General features: G+C 38.2%; 1 protein-coding gene across 2 annotated transcripts in view; it reads right to left on the bottom strand.

The window, feature by feature from the left end:
• Nucleotides 1-17273, bottom strand: part of DPP10 (dipeptidyl peptidase like 10) — a gene marked incomplete at both ends in the record, with an annotated part of 1533989 nt that overhangs the window by 1381833 nt on the left and 134883 nt on the right. The gene's annotated exons all lie outside the window — the stretch shown is intronic.

The raw sequence follows: 17273 nt of genomic DNA, 5'->3' as shown, positions 1-17273 counted from the left end.
TTGATGTATTAACACAGAGCTATCACTCTACTCCTTCCTGCTTATTCAATTTGATCCAATCCAATAAGTATTTACTGGGAACTTATTTCATGCCCTGAATTCTCTAGGCATTCTGAGGTCTAGGAGAAGAGCCTCGGTACTACAACACAAATGAAAACAAGAAAGAATAAATGTCATCACTTGGTCTACTGTGATTAAGAAGGCAGAATCCCTGATTTGACCAGACAGGAATCTGGTCAGGATTAGCACTTCTTGGAACAGAGGTTCACCATGCATTCTTGAAGTAAACTCCAAGGTGGTGTAAGCTCCCACTGAGCTCAGGGAGGCCTGCCCTTAAGTGAATCACTGAGGGAACTCATTTCAGACCTCTGTAATGTACCTTGAAGGCATAAGAGAATCTTGATTCACACCATTCACAGATTAAAATTAAACACAATGGTTAATGGGTGAAAGGAGAAAGAGATTTTGTGGTAAATGGAGAGCTTTAAATCTCTCTCTTCTTTCATAATGACTTAACAAAACAAAGCTGCATGAGAAGCCTAAAAGCAGTAAACTATTTGTACACGTTTGTCATAGCTTGGACGAGAAGCCATTCCTGCAATGCCTTCTCCCTCGCTCCTTTGCCTTTTCTTGTTCTTTGTACCCTCATTGTCCTCCATTTACCCAACTCATGTCTGAGGATTAATTTTCTTCTTCACCTGCCTTCCCCATTTCTCCTCTTACCTGCCTACTTGCATACATGCTACTATTTCAGTACCAAGGGAGGACTCAGAACACTGGGTATCTAGAATTATTGACATGTTCAGGTAGAAATATTAAAAGAGCCTGTGGTAAACCAAGTACTCTACATTATAAAATACATAGTTGCTAAATCAATCACAGTTGTTCATAAGAATGGATATGGTATGGTGGGAAACATAGTTCCTATGTTCTCAGGAGATGTTGGCCTGAGCCTCTTGGTTGGAAATTTCTTCCTGCATCAGATAAATGAAAAAACTATATTGGACATTCGGCTACTAGAATAATTACATTAAATGTGGTACCTAAGTTGAAGTAGTATAATGCAGAGAAGGGGGACATTTTATAGTGCTTACTAATAGAACTCAAAGTAGAGAGGTGAACTTATTGTGTGTGTGCTACTGGAAATTGAACTCAGAGATGTTATAACTCTGAGGTATTCGCCATCCCTATTTTATTTTATTTTTTTGAAACAGGGTCTCACTGAGTTGCTGAGGCTGGCCTGGAACTGGAGCTCCTCCTGTCCCAGACTCCCAAGTACTAGGGCTACAGGCATGAGCCACCATGCCCGGCAACAGTTTTAATTAATGAGATAAGATATGGAAAATAACACACATTTCATTAGAGTTTCAATTTAAAACTACATGGTAAACTTCATATATATCACCTCATTTAATCCTAACAGAACAACATTAAACCTGTTTTATATATAAGAAAAATGCTGAGGCATAGGTTAGTTGCTGGGAGCCATAGGAAGGTGTCATGGCCCACCTTGGTCCTTGGCACTTCACTCCTAGTTCTTCTCCTATCCTGTGCATCAGCTGGGAACTCTATCCTGCAATTTAGCAAACTGACAGAGTAGACTTCAAGAATACAGCAAATAAGAGGTAAAGAAGTAGAGGGTGAAGAGATGGTTGATCTCAGGTGGACACCAAGAAAGGTGAGCAGGACTAAGACACACTTCATCTCTTTACCTTGTCTCTCTGTCACACTGGGTAGTGTGCAGACTTGCTTATTGAGATTCTGATTTTTTGAAAATGTGCCACGAATCAATTTTTAAAATAAAAAGAATTGAGAGCCAGGTGTGGTGGCACACACTTGTAATCCCAGCATTTGAGAGGCTGAGAAAGAAAGACTGTGGTTCTAGACAGCCTCAGCTACTTAGTGAGACCCTTTGCAACACAGTGAGACCATGTTGCCCCTGGATTCCATCCTCAGTACTGTAAAAAAAAAGAGGCAGCACTTAAAATAATCTTCAGGAAGCAAGGAAGTAAGACTTAATATTGCTTATTGCTCATTTCTGTAATTATTTTATAGTCACAGATTAAATGTGTTACTAAATAGTAGAGATGAGGAAATACTCTTTATTTTTACCTATTGCTCTAATTATTATTATCTGGCTATCATAAATTGATAGATCATAAATGTTAGGTAATTTGAATAAATTCAAGTCATACTTATTTTTTGGCTTTCCACTTTAGACATTCCAATTCACCCTTCAAAGTGGAGTCACTCTGTTAATTCATATTTAATATTTAATAGGAAGATTTTTGTAATCAATATTATATGTATTTTACATATTCAATATTAAATTCAATATAATATGCACAAATATCAAAATGTGAATGAATGGTAGTACTATTGATTATGATATTACAGATACTTTTTAATAAGCTCTGTGTTCTTGCATATTTCTGAGAACTCAACTAAAAATAGAATATGGGTAGGCATCTATGGAACATTTAAAAGCTTAATAAAATATAGCAGTAAAATAAATAAATAATTCCAAAATACAAAGTCTTCTTTTTAACAATTTTTCTCAATATTAAATCAAAACAATTTTGAAAGGTTACATATACTTAAGCACATGATGTCATATAGTAAATCAAGATAAATGGAAAATATATAATTTCTTTTTACAGAGTATGATTTCAATACTTAATCCATCATGTTCCCTTTGACAGAGAGCTTCAATATGAATCCAAGCTCCAATTCACAATGCACAAACTATAGCTATTTATTACAACGTTGTGTCATTTGTCACTTTTATGGAATTCAGTGTATTTTGCAGGCTGTAAAATGGGCTAGAGTGATTCAGAAATGATCTATGCCATCATTATTCCTCATTTCTAGTGCTTGAATTGCATCTACTCTCTCCAACAGGCTTGATTTATTAGGTGAATAAATAACAATATGCTTCAATAATGTATATCTATCGAGACTTCATTAGCTGCCCAGGAGACGCTATCCTGATTTTAAATAATTGAAACACACAAGTGATGGAGTCCAACGGACTTGAGATGATTGGGATATAAATATTTACGAAACCAGAATAGTAGAAGGAAAATGCTTTCAGAGTAGATTGAAAATGAAGGGACACATTCAAATGATGGTAAATGTTCTTTGTGAAACTAAAGAGATTTAGAGGTTTCTTTCCCCCCTTGAAATAAAAAAGGCAGCTTAGAGTGGAAAGAGGATAGATTTGTTTATTTTCCTTGAATTCAACAGACTGTCCTCCCACTTGGAGCTGATACAATACACTATTAAAAACATACCTGCCATGCTGGCCAAATTCATTAATGAACAAATTTCCAAGCCAATGCAGTGCTGAGACCCATAGTCCAATGGGGTGAGTCCCAAAGAGGGACTCTGTTCAAGGTTGCCACTTTATCTTTTGCTAGTTAAGATTACTCAGATGCTTAGTTAAATGAATCTTGTGCCCCAATTAAGCATCTTCTAGCAGTGTGTCTATAATGCACAAGTAATGAAATAAGTTCATAGTCAAAAAGTCATGACTCAAGCTGGGCGTGGTGACGCACACTTGTAATCCCTGCGCTTGGGGGCGGAGACAGGAGGATCGCAGGTTCAAAGCTAAATGAGCCGGCTTAAGAGAGGCTGTTTTCGAAAAATATAAAAGTATAAAATAGATCTGGGAGTGTAGCCCAGAGGCAGAAGGGCTTCCAGGAACCCCGTACCACCACCAAAAAAAGAAAAAAGTCATGTTTCAATCTTGTTTCTTAAGTTCCTAGAATACTTTGTGTCAGAGGCCATTTATAACAGGTGTAGCTCAGATAGTTTCTAAAGATAAACCTACTAAAATTTCTAGCATTCCCCAGATGCTTTATTTGGCTGAAAATGCATTTTGAGAAGGAGAATATTTATTTCTTCTCTAAAAGAGACTTGGAATTTTTCTTCTAATTGGGAAAAAAGTGTCTCCTCACAAGTGATGAATAGATGCTAAAAGAGAATATGTATTTCATCTCTAAAAACAAACTGAAACTCTCATTAGAGAGTGAGTGTTTTGAAGAGTCAAAAAGAAATGCCAACATAATGATACACCTTCAGCAAAAGTTGAAAGGTGCACATTGATAGTGTGTGTGTGTGTGTGTGTGTGTGTGTGTGTGTGTGCGTGTGTGTGTGTGTGTGCTTGGGTATATTCTGTGTGTGCTGTGTATGTTTTACTTGAGAGAAAGAGAAATATCATGAATGTTCACATGGACTTGCAGCACTTATCCCTTTTATCCTTAAAAATCAAGCAACATAAACTCCTATTCCTCCTTCTTTTTGTTCCGATGCCATATGAATAGTAAGACAGCTAAGCTCCAGCAGCCACTGGAAATAGGAATGTAATTAGAGAGGTCAGAAATAAGACTGGAGATGGGGCTTGATTGCAGATCTGCAATCTGCAAGGCTGGTAAGAAAATATTCCAGACTAAGAGATCATTTGGACCAGACTAGCAGAAGACACCAGGCAGGAGAAAGGAGGTTCCGAGGGTCTCCTGGGGGAGTTTCTATAAGATATCTTTCTGGGCAGTGCTGGGAGACCACAGATGTCCATAATCAAAACCAGATCCAAGGTGGTACTGCTGGCAAACGATGCCTTAATCTGAAGCACAAGGCTGCTCACTGAAGAGCCAGGGAAGATGAACAATGTACTGAATCAACGAAATGCATTCCCACACTAAGCACATTGGTGTGTGGCATCACAGAGGAGGCTGTGTTAGCACAGCATCACATGAATTATTTTTTTTTCTAGAAGCCTTGGAAAATTTCAGTACTCAATGAGTACTTTGTTTCTAAAACCTAATGAAAGCATAGCATTCTCAGTAGTGCTTAGTGATCTGAGAACCGAAGGGGGGCATGGACAAATGGTGAGGGGAGGAGAGAGAGAGGGGGATGCACAACTATGTCACCATGGAAAGCCTTGCCCAGCCCATCATAACCCCACTTACTCCTCACCTGCACCAGTGTTGAGCCTACCACATAGGGAGAAATGGTACATTTGGTCTTCCTGACAGCAAAAGCCCTACTATGTGACACTGCCCTCAATTTTTATAACTTCTCCCATTCAAATCTGTGGCTTCTCTCAGCTTGATATAATAGATCCTGCTGAAGAAGTCCAGGGCATGTGATATCTTGGGAATCTAGAACCATATGAACCTGACCTAACTGGGCACTAGACAAACCATGTGGCCTCAAGAACTATCTTTTCTTGCTTTTTAAAAATTGGTTAATCATTATTTCTCTTATTATATTGTAGTGAAAAAACATACATTATGTAAAGGCCTTGAATTCATCTATAAATACTCCTCCTCTTCTTTTGTTCTGCTCCACTGACCTCTTCCTCACAGTTCCTGCAGTGTAGCCAGAGTTTCACCAATAATTGCTTTCCATAATGCCAATCACAAAATCAATTAGACAACTTTAAGGTCAATTTCATCTCCTCCTCCTCCTCCTCTTCCTCCTCCTCATTCTCTTCCTCCTTCACCCGTTTTCCTCCTGTGGTAATAGGGATTAATCCCAGGGGCATGGGCATTCTGCCTCTGAGCTATACTCTTATCCTTTTAAAATTTTTATTATAAAATAGGTTCTTACTATATTATGGAGGGTCTAAGTTGCTGAGGCAGGCCTCAAATATGTGATCCTCCTATCTCTACCTCCCACATACTGGAATTACAGGCATGTGTCACCACACTGAAAATTTCATATTACCTTTTTATTATTGGTGTCAAAATTGATCTTAAAGTGAAAAGCTTAATGATATTATCAAAGAAGGTTAGCATTAAAAAGGACCTTGGAGGAGATCATTCTACAGCAATTGAATACATTTGAATACAGCACATAAGGTAATTATAGGCTTGAAGAGTTTTCAAGGGCACATACCAGAGAAAGATTTACTGGATTCATAATATTTTCTTTCTTCCATTATTTATTTCTTCTTTATTTCTTTCTCCTAGTCATATATGGCAACATCTGTGGTTTTCCAGGAATGAAGGATACTTCATGAAACTGTAAGAGGAGTAACTTCCTACCTTCTAGGCCTATTACCCCTTATTACTAACTTCAAACATATATGATCCTGATGAACTTTCATAAACCTCTGACCTGCTTCCTAACAATCCCAGCAGGTTAATGGAATAATCCCACAACTCAGAACTTCCTCTCTGGAGATGAGACCTGTGTAATTGGGGAAATAACCTAATAATAACAGCCATGCCAAGAGGGCTGGAGTGGAGGGCATTTCATGTGAGACCTAAGTGTATTAGTTTCATATTGCTACCAAGAAAAATTACCACAAACCTAGGACAAATGTATCATCTTACTATTCTGAAAATGAGCAATCCAAAATAGATTTCACTGAGATAAAATTCTTCCTCCTAGAATCTCTAAGGGAGAATCAGTTTCCTTGCCTTTTTTAAATTCTAGGAGCTGGTCTTATTCCTTGACTTGTGGTTCAGCTGGCCAGAAATGTATCCCTCTGACCTCTGCTTCTGTATTTGTGTCTCCTAATCAGACTCTGGACTTTCCTGTTCCTCACATGGACACCCTTGTGACTATGTTTGACCTAAGTGTCTTTTGCAAAGTCAAGGTCATGTACACAGGTTGGAAGGATTAGGACATGTGCAGCTATGGGAAAGGAATATTATTCTATCTATAATGAGTTTCTATGTCCATGGGACTGTGTCCAATTTTAGACATGGGGTTTATTATGGTTTGGATTTAGAATGTCCTCCAGATGTCAAGTCCCAAACAAGACTGCGGTGTTGCTTGTTTGCTGAAGAAGAGCTCTGGGGATGTGGCCTTAGAAACTATAATATATACCTATATATTATATATATTCACTTTATTATGCTCATGAATTTTTTAATTCACCTCCAGGAATGTGGTAGCCACTTCTAAAAAAGATGCTTTGTACCTTCTTCCTCTTGGTCTCTCTCTGCTTCTGGCCTCCATGATGTGAGAACAGAATCCCTCTACTTGTGTTCTTTCTCTGCTTCCTGCACCATGCCCTGAGCTTCACAGACTGAAAACGCTAAAATATCCAGAACTGTGAGCAAACATGTCCTCATTCCTCTAAGTTGTGTCTGTCAGGAATTTTTGGTCACAGCAGTGAGACTGCTGGCCAAAACAGGAATATACTTCTGAAATATTAAAATATCAAACAACAAACTAATTTTGAATCACTCCCTGATTCCACAAATAATTATTTAGAATTTGTATATGCCAGGTACTACAATAGAAGGGAAGAAGGGCAGGAAGAGTATTCAGGAGGCTTAGAGCATGGGACAATAATGAAATGTATCTTTAAGCATACAGTAGTCTCTATTTCACTCATATTTATAATTTTAACTAACAAATATTTATTAAGCACTGCCCATGAATACATCATTATGCTAGGTAGTCAGCATATGGAAGGAGGAAAGAAAATGCCTGCTCTGAAGAAGTTTATTATCTGATAAAGAGATACAGAATGAAAACAGTAAACAAGCATAAATAGATGCTATAAAAATAGCATTAGAGATGGTATCACCTTAAATCGGTTGCTCAAAGGCTCTTTTTTATTTTTATTTTTATTTTTTATTTTTTTAACAACTTCTTTATTGAACATAAATAGTATACATTTAAACTATATTTGGTGCCCTCTCCCCCCACCCCCATTTTCCCTTCCCCCCTCCCACTAATGGTTGTCCAGGTTAACCATGTCATATTCATAATTTTACACATATTCAGATGTAGACCCTCATTAATCAAGATAAGCCTTCCTCCTCTCCTATCTTTCCATTCAAACTTTGCTGATATTTCCCCTCCATTATCTGGAGTCCCACTTGTATCCTCTGTGTTTCCTAGATTGGGCATATTAGAGGAAACATATGTACCTTCTCCTTCTGTACTTGGCTGATCTCACTTAACATAATGTTCTCCAGGGCTTTCCCTTTTCTTGCAAATGATATAATTTTGTTCTTCTTTATGGCTGAATAGAATTCCATTGGGTGGGTGTATTTCCCAAAGTTTTGCTATCCATTCATCTGTTGATGGAGATCTGGGTTGGTTATTTTGGCTATTACAAATTGTGCTGATATGAACATAGGTATGCATATGTTGCTGTATTTCTCTGAATTCAACCCCTTTGGAAAGATACCCAGGAGTGGTATAGCTGCATCATATGGGGAATCTATTCCCACCTTTCTTAGGAATCTCCACACAGATCTCCATAGTGGCTGAATTAGTTTGCATTCCCACCAACAGTGTAAAAGAGTTCCTCTTTCCCCACATCCTCATCAGCATTTGTTGTTGTTTGATTTCTTTATGCTTGCCACTCTGACTGGGGTTAGATGGAATCTCAGTGTAGTTTTGATTTGCATCTCCCTGATGGCCAGTGATGAAGAACATCTTTTCATGTATCTATTGGCCCTTTGAATCTCTTCTTTTGTGAAGTGTCTATTTAGTTCATTTGCCCATTTCTTGATTGGGTTGTTTGTTTTGCTAGTGTAGAGTCTTTTGATCTCCTTGTATATTCTGGATATTAGCCCCCTATCAGAATGGTGGCTGGTAAATATCCTTTCCCATTCTGTAGGCTTCCTCTTTAGGTTATTGATAGTTCCTTTGATGAGAAGAAACTTTTTAGTTTGATGCTATCCCACTTGTTTATTCTTGCTTTAATTTCCTGAGCTTTGGAGGTTTTGTTGAGAAAGTTACTGCCTGTGAAAATATGTTGTAGTGTTGAACCTATGCTCTCCTCTAGTAACTTCACAGTCTTAGGTCTAATTTCTAAGTCTTTGATCCATCTTGAGTTGATTCCTGTGTTTGGTGAGATATAGGGATTTAGATTCATCTTTTTATAAATGGTTAGCCAGTTCTCCCAGCACTACTTGTTGAAAAGGCTGTCTTTTCTCCAGTGTATGTGTCTGGCCCCTTTGTCAAAGATTAATTGACTAAAGATGCGTGGGGTTGTTTCTGTATCTTCTATTCTAATCCACTGGTCAGTATATCTGTTATTGTCCCAGTACCATGATGTTTTTACTACTATTGCTCTAAAGTATAGTTTGAAGTCTGGGATTGTAATGCCTCCTGCATGTTTTTTATTGTTGACAATTGCTTTGGCTATTCTCGGTCTTTTCTTTCTCCATATAAAGTTCATGATTGGTTTTTCTAGGTTTATGAAGAATGTCGCTGGTATTTTAATGGGAATTGCATTGAACCTATACATCAGTTTTGGCAGAATGGCCATTTTGATGATATTTATTCTGCCTATCCATGAGCACGGGAGATCTTTCCATCTTCTAAGGTCTTCTTCAATTTCTTTCTTTAATGTTTTATAGTTTTAGTTTCTGATAATCTTTTGAATTTCTTCACTATCTGTGGTGATATCTCCTTTTTCATTTCTAATTTTGATAATTTGAGTTGATTCTCTTTTTCTTTTGGTTAGGTTTGCCAGGGGTTTATCAATTCTATTAATCTTTTCAAAGAACCAACTTTTGTTTTATTGATTCTTTGAATTGTTTTTTTGTTCTCTATTTCATTTATTTCTGCTCTAATTTTAATGATTTCTTGCCTTCTGCTGGCTTTGGGAATAGACTGTTGCAGACTTTCTAGGTCCCTGAGTTGTGTCATTAGGTTCTTGGTGGTTCTCTGTGCTTCTTATGTGGGCACTCAATGCAATAAATTTTCCTCTTAATACTGCCTTCATAGTGTCCCATAGATTTTGGTAGGTTGTATCTCTATTTTCATTTGTTTCCATAAATTTCTTTATTTCTTCCTTAATTTCTGCTCTTACCCATTCATCATTCAATAGTGTATCATTCATTCTCCATGAGTTTGAATACTTTCTTTCGAGTTTCCTGTTCTTGATTTCTACTTTTATTCTGTTGTGGTCTGAGAAGGTGCAAGGAATTATATTGCATTTTTTGAATTTGCTGGTATTTTCTTTGTGTCCCAGGATGTGGTCTATTTTGGAGAAAGTTCCATGGGCTGCTGAGAAGAATGTATAGTCTGTAGTTCCTGGTTGAAATACTCTGAAAATGTCTATTAGATCCATTTGGTTTATGGTTTCCTTTAGTTTTAAAGCATCTTTACTCATCTTTTGCCTTGAAGATGGATCCAGTGGTGTGAGAGGCATATTAAAGTCTCCCAAAATTATTGTATTTGGGTCTACTTGGGATCTTATGTCCAGAAGGGTTTGTTTTACAAATACAGTTGTACCCACATTTGGGGCATAAATATTTATTATCATTATATCTTCTTGTATTGTTATTTTTAATAAAAGGAAGTGCCCTGATTTGTCTCTTTTGATGTGTTTTAGTTTAAAGTCTGTTTTGTTGGATATCAGGATTGCTACCCCTGCTCTTTTTTGGTCACCAATAGCATGGTATATCTTTTTCCATCCTTTCACTTTCAGTCTGTGAATGTCTTTGGCTGTAAAGTGAGTTTCTTGCTGACAGCATATATTTGGATTATGTTTCCTAATCCACATTGCCAGTCTATGTCTTTTGATTGGTGAGTTAAGTCCTTTGACATTAAGAGATATTATTGAAATATGATTTTTGTTTTCTGCCATTTTTGTGGTCCTTCTACTCTTGGGTGGTTTGATCTTTCTTCTTTACTTAAATGGCCAACTTATTAACTTCCTCTCTTCTCTGATTCTGAAGTCATCTTCTTCTTTTTTCCTTATGGTTTATTTCCTTAAGAATTTTCTCTAGTGTTGGCTTTGAATTCATGAATTTTTTTGAGATTCTGTTTATCCTGAAAGACTTTGTTTTCACCATTGATCTTGAATAGTAGTTTTGCTGGATAGATTAGTTTGGGTTGGAAGTTATTTTCTTCCAGGGTCTGAATCATGTTGTACCAGTCTCTCCTAGCATTCAACACCTAGGTTGTATAGCCTGGGGGGATTCTTATTGTTTTGCCTCTATATGTCACCCATCCTTTTGTTCTTACTGCTTTTAAGATTCTTTGGCCTCTATGTTGGTCATTTTGGTTATTATGTGGCATGGAGTAGTCTTTCTTTGGTCCTGTCTCAGTGGAGTTCTTTATGCCTCCTGGACATGAAGGTCCAAGTGTCTTTCCATATTTGGAAAATTCTCTGAGATTATTTCCTTGAAGATATTACAGATGCCCTTGGTCTGTACCTCTATCCCTTCTTTAATGCCTATTATCTGTAAATTAGGACACTTCATATTATTGCATATTTGCTGGATGTTAAGGTTTTGTTGCTGTAAAAATTTCTGTATATCACTGACTGTGTTTTTGGTTTGGGATGTACTGTCTTCTAATATTGATATTCTCTTTTCCATTTCATTTAATCTTCCAGAATTTCTTTCTATTGCTGTCTTCATTTCACTTATTGCCTCTTTCATTTCATTCCAGACCTCTTTCTGATTCTTTTTTAGTGTTACTAACTCACCTCTCACCTCCTCTAGACTTGTTTTAAATCCTTTCATCATATTGTACATCAAGATTCTGAACTCCCCTTCTTGCATTTCTAGTACGTCAGTATTTGTGATTTCTGGTGTCTCTTCATAATTCCTGGTTCCCATATTTATAGCGTTCTCTGTCCTGTTTTTATGATTTCTACCCATTGTTCATAAGTATTATGCTTAGTCTAATCTTAATATTAGGAGTTTAGGGGAATCGGCATGTCAGCAGAGCTTTTCCAGTGTTGAGGGTGGGTGATGTGGGAGGAGCTGGGGTGATGGGTAAAGGAGTCAGATTAGGTAGAGGATATGTTTAGGCTGAGAAAGACTTTATGTATGATAAGGTAATATCTTGCTGAGAATGAGAGAGAGTTAACTAGTAGGACTCTTGTCATTAGTAGAGTAAGTAAGGAGATATGAAATACTTTGAGTATTAAATAGGGAGGTATATTATGGGGAAAGATTTTGGGGGAGAAGAATATATAGGTTAGTGTGGGGAAGTTTATAAGAGGGGTAATGGAAGGAGCAGACAAACATAAAAAAAATTACACAAGATATCAAGACTATTATGTAATCCAAGAAAAAGAAAGGAAAAACCAATCAAAGGAGGAGAACGAAAAAAGGAAGGAAAGAGGAAGAAAGATAAAAAAAGGACAAGAATAAAATAAAAGAAACTAGCAGCTGTGTGAAATCAGAAAAGAAGGCAAACTATCAAATATATATATAAAAAAAACAAGTAAAATTAAAAGAAGGATGGGGAAAAAATAAAACAGCAATAACCATAACAAAACAAAAGCACTGTAAAGGCAAAACAAAACAAAGCATCCAGAGTAACAGTAAAAAAAAAAAAAAAAAAAAAAAAAACAGTCCTACTTATTTATGAATATGGGGTCAGATCCATATAATATTTGCATATCTGATTACTTGGTAGTTTTTAGAATATAATCCAATGTCTCTTATTTTTCTTTGTACTCTATTTTTATCTTCTTAGATCACTCTGGGTGTTTGGACACCTTTCTTTCCTTTAACTGCTTTGGGTTTATGTGTCAGGATGTCTGGTGTCACTGTTATTAGATTCTGTACAATTCCCAGGTTCTGCATAATTCCAACCTGTAGTCAGCACCTCTGCACTCACCACCCTAGACTCCGGCCTGTGCTTCCCTACAGCAGGAGTGGAGGATGTCCAAAGTAGACTTGGAACCTCCCCCTTTGGTCCTGTGCAGATATTGTGTTTCGAAGGATTTTCCTGTGTCTCTGGAAATTCTAACTGGGCTAGCCAGTATGGTCCCAAGATGTGCCCTGGGCAAATGGTTGCTGGTTCCTGGATGCCCACACTTACTGCCAGACCTCTGCCTATTCTGAGAGTGCAGGCTGGGTGTGCTGCTATTACTGGACCCAGGTGTGAGTGGGTGCAGCTTCCTAGTGCCTGCTGCTATACTCCTCCAGGGTGCATTGGGCTGTGTTTTAGACTAGAATTGAGTATCAGGCTGCTGGGTGGGCAGGAACTTCCAGCGGTGGGCCAGGGGCGTGGGATAGGTGCACAAGTGTCTGGGGGGCACAGGCGCTGCGAGGTGTCCAGCAATGATCTCTGCCTCCTGCGGGCCGTAGAAGCTGGGGGCCTGAGGAGATCTCACGGGCACACAGAGCTTTCGCAGCCTGGAAAGCAGGCGTCCAGCAAGGTGGATGTCTGGGTTCCAGTGGGGGGTGGGGGCTAGGCACACAAGGTAGGCTCCGATTTTGGGGTGGGGGTGGCTCAGGCACTGACTACTAGCGGGGATCTAGGGCACAGACAGGGTGCACGATGACAGTGCTGGGTTCTGAGGCGTGGGAAAGATGCCCCGGGCCAGTGCTGGGCCTGGGGCGCATGCTAGTACCTGTACTTTCCCTGGACACACTCAGGTACCTGGCTTCCTTGGTCCAGGCATCCGTGGGAGTCTCTGTGCCGTTGTGATCCAGTCGCTGGTGAGCACACAGTATTCTGACGTGGGTGCTGCTCTCTGCTTAAGATGAGGCTCTATGTCCGTTTTCAGTCTCAGATGATCTTGTCACGGTGATTTCAGTCAGGGCTCGGGAGTGCAGTTTTCGGGAGTGCAGTTTGGGCGGGCAGGCAGCCTGCACCCTCCAGTGGGGGTTCCAATTGTATCTGCAGTACGTCTTGTGCCCGATCTTCGTTCTTCTTCTTTTTCGAGTTCAGAGTTTCCGCCGAGGTACCTGGATCTGTTTTGGTTCCTGGGATGTATTTATTTTGTTGATTAAGACACTGCTATCTAAGTAGTTGAACTTTATTTGTTTCAGCTACTGAGAAGTGCTGTGTCCCTCAGTCACCATTTTGAATCTCTCCCTCAAAGGCTCTTTTTTAGAATAATATTTCAATTGATATAGAAATATGGGAACATATCAACTAAATATAAAGCTTTGAGAAGAGCATGTGAGGAGAGGAAGAAAGTGCAAAGCCCCTTAGATCAAATAAACTCAATGTATTTGGAGCCAATAGCCCTGGGCAGCATGTCCTCCCTGTCTCTACTATTGACTGTTTCTATTGGAAGTCAACATATACAGTGCGGAAGTGCTTATTGTTCTTTGAGCTTCTCCAGAGCAGCAAGTAGTGCCCAAATTTTTCACTTCCAGTCATGCTCATAAATTTTTTAATTCACCTCCAGGAATGTGGAATACATTGCTAAAAAAGGTGCCCTTTATTGATGATAACATCTAATGCTGAGGGACATGCAAAGAGAGGAGAATGGACATTTGGAAAAAGAATTCAAACTCCATAATCAGTATAAAAAGTATATCCCATGTGAACAATTCTGAAGAATAGTTTGCTCTGGGATAAGAATCAAATTAGAAGACTGTTATGATTACAACCTGGATGAAACTCAAATATATCAATTTCTTTAAAAAATTACTTCTACTTTTGCTGCTTCAGATCATCTGGATCTGATTATCTAGAAGTGAGGTACAGTCTATGTTCATAGACAGGGTAATGCATTCCTGTAATTGATCAATTTCTACCCCCAACCAATTAACCACTAGTTCCAGTCTCCCGAGAATTCCCATGCAAAGCAACATGGCTTAAAGGCCTATCATTAATGAGTAGCCAAGCCAGATGTTTTGTATGCACTTGATAATTTATTAACTAGGCAAAGAGGTGAGACTGTACATAGAGGTCTCAGGCAGACCCACTTCTCTTTCAATCTGCCTTTTCCATGTCCCAAGTCACAATTAGAATGCTTCATTAGTTGCTTTATTTCTTACAGGCTCCTGCCTGCTTTTTCTACTCCAGAAAGCTACCCATGAATAAGTGGGCATTTGGGGCAGTCAAGGAAGCTACCCTTTCCCTGGAGAGCAGCTGGCTTGCTCATGACCTATGAGTAGAGCACACCAGGAAAGCTGCAGCTCAGCAGCCTTCTAAAGGAAGCCTTTCTTACTGTCACTCTTAATAAAGAAAGATCACAGCAGAGCAACCTGGGGACAGGCATGAGAGAGGAGGGAACACAATTCCATCCACCCCCACTTCTCTCATCACTACATATTTTTATGGAATCTATTTTAACTCTGAATTATTCTGGATAGAGATTCAGTAAAGAGTCATTTTCTCTATTTCTTTTCTCAGCAAAATTCTTGGGGGGGAAAACTGTCTGTACTATTAGTTGACACTCACTTATTTCCACTATTCTTCCTCAATACATTCCAATTAGGTATTTTCACCACTACACTCTTAAGATGTCACTAATCATCATATCTCTGCTCAAGAAAAAAATGTTTAAATATCTCAGCTTATTTCCTCAGCATCATTTAATATGCCTCTATAATTTTATCATGCCATGTTCATTCAGCTGACTTCCTTGCTCAAAATTTACTCTTTGCTCTCTCTTGCTGGTAAATCACTCTTAGACTACCTAGTCTTAAAGGCCCCAGGACTTGGTCATCAAAGCTATTTTCTTATCTACTAGTATATTTTTTACTGATCTCATCCTCCATAAACTTCAGAAGACCATCTGGACACTGATGCTACTCAAATTCCAGCCCCTTTCCTCAAAATTTAAATCTCATACCTCTTTAGTCATACCCTTATTTGTACATTGTCTAAAGCCAGTCTTTAAAGTATTGATATTAAGCTATTTACTTGTCTCAACTAGCTACAAATCCTCTCAGTATCACTCATACACACAAAACCCTTCAGGGGAAATATAATGAATTACCTTAATTTTCCTCTTTTCTTCCCACCTTAACATTCTCAGACAACCTGCAGCAATGCACTCAGTTATACCCCTTTCAACATACCTCAATAGAAAGAGAGGCCATAGCTAGATCTATCATAGATGATAGTCTATCTATGGACAGATGGACTATTTATGGATAGATGGACAGATAGGTTGATCTCCACTTCTCTTGCTACTCCTCCTCTTTTCCAAGCTTCCTCCTTCTCTCTTTTCAACTTCTACAACAGTTCCTTTACTAATCTCCCAGCCACCCTTCTTCTTCCTAAATCTATGTTCCACCAGCTGCTGGAGGGAATTTTCTAAACTTGAGTCAGATCTTGCCATTTACTTCCTCCTTAAAAACTTCCCATCTTTTCACCTTGTAACTTGAATAAAATCCCAATATGATGAACTAACCTATTCTCTCTCTCAAATTCATGTCTCCCTCCTCTGCAATGTTCCAATCACAGGGTATGTCCTTTGAAATGGATTCCATGCTCACTAGTATCTTGGAACCATGGATTCTGCCCCCCTTCTTGGAATGGACTTTTATTAAATCCCTTCATGGTTCTGAATTCTCCTTATTCAGATTCCAGCTATACTTTTTGTGATTCATATTGCATAATAAAACAAGAATTATAGTGTATCTATATATCAATTACAAAATCATTAAATGTTTATATTTACTATACCTATTGTAATATAAATGATTATATTTTAAACTTTCATTTTGTTTCCTCTTGCTAGAAGATTCTTTGAATGTGGGGCTATTGAGTTTATTCACTGGTAAATCTTTTCTGCCTAGAAGAGGGACTAGAGTATAGAAGGTACTTAATAATCTATGTTGAACATCTGGACTCAAATATTCTAACCCTTAAAGATATCCCAACACCATGCAGGGTTAAGCAATTTAGATACATATACAGTTATTTCTCACTATATTATATACTTAAGAGAACGCATAGATGTAAGAAATTACCTATTTGCTTTATTTATTTATTTAACTTTTTGTATTTTTTCTCCTTCACTAGAATCTATGTCCCCCAAAGACAGAGGTTTTTGCTGTAATCATTTATTGGTTAGTCTGTGTGGCTGAGAATAGTGATTGGGAAAATTGTAACTGTCAGTAGATACTTTTTTGTTTTTACCTGTCTTGTCTTGATATCCTGACACAACTAAAGGGGACTGACATGTTCATCAATATATGCAGTATACTCCATACTGCTGTTTTTTTTTTTTTGTATACACTGTAGTTAGTTATACAGTGTCTACTGTACTCTGAGTGAGGCAGAGGATGACTGGTAGTTTCAGTTTTGCACCCAGGACAAATCTTTGAAAACGTGATGACTTCATTTATGTTGGGCATGTCTTGTTTTTCAGCTTCCCCAGCCCTAATGCCCAAGCCCATGTTTATTAATGTAATGGCTGGAGCAGCAGCCCATGGGTTCTAATTGTGTCACTAGTCCATCATCTCCTCTTTTTCTTAACATGTACTCTTTGTATCATTCTTCCTACTGTACTGCATTCAACTAAGCTGAGAGTTACAACAAAAAATAAATCATAAAATCAAGTTTATGTGAATTTCCAGTTTTGAAGGGGAAAGAAGATGCCTGATCCATTTATTACATATTTAAAGCCTTTG

This window comes from Muscardinus avellanarius (genome assembly GCF_963383645.1).
Source record: "Muscardinus avellanarius genome assembly, chromosome: 2".
Classification (NCBI taxonomy): Eukaryota; Metazoa; Chordata; class Mammalia; order Rodentia; family Gliridae; genus Muscardinus; species Muscardinus avellanarius.
The sequence above is the reverse complement of the archived record's forward strand: the minus strand, read 5'-3'. Positions and strand labels throughout refer to the sequence as shown.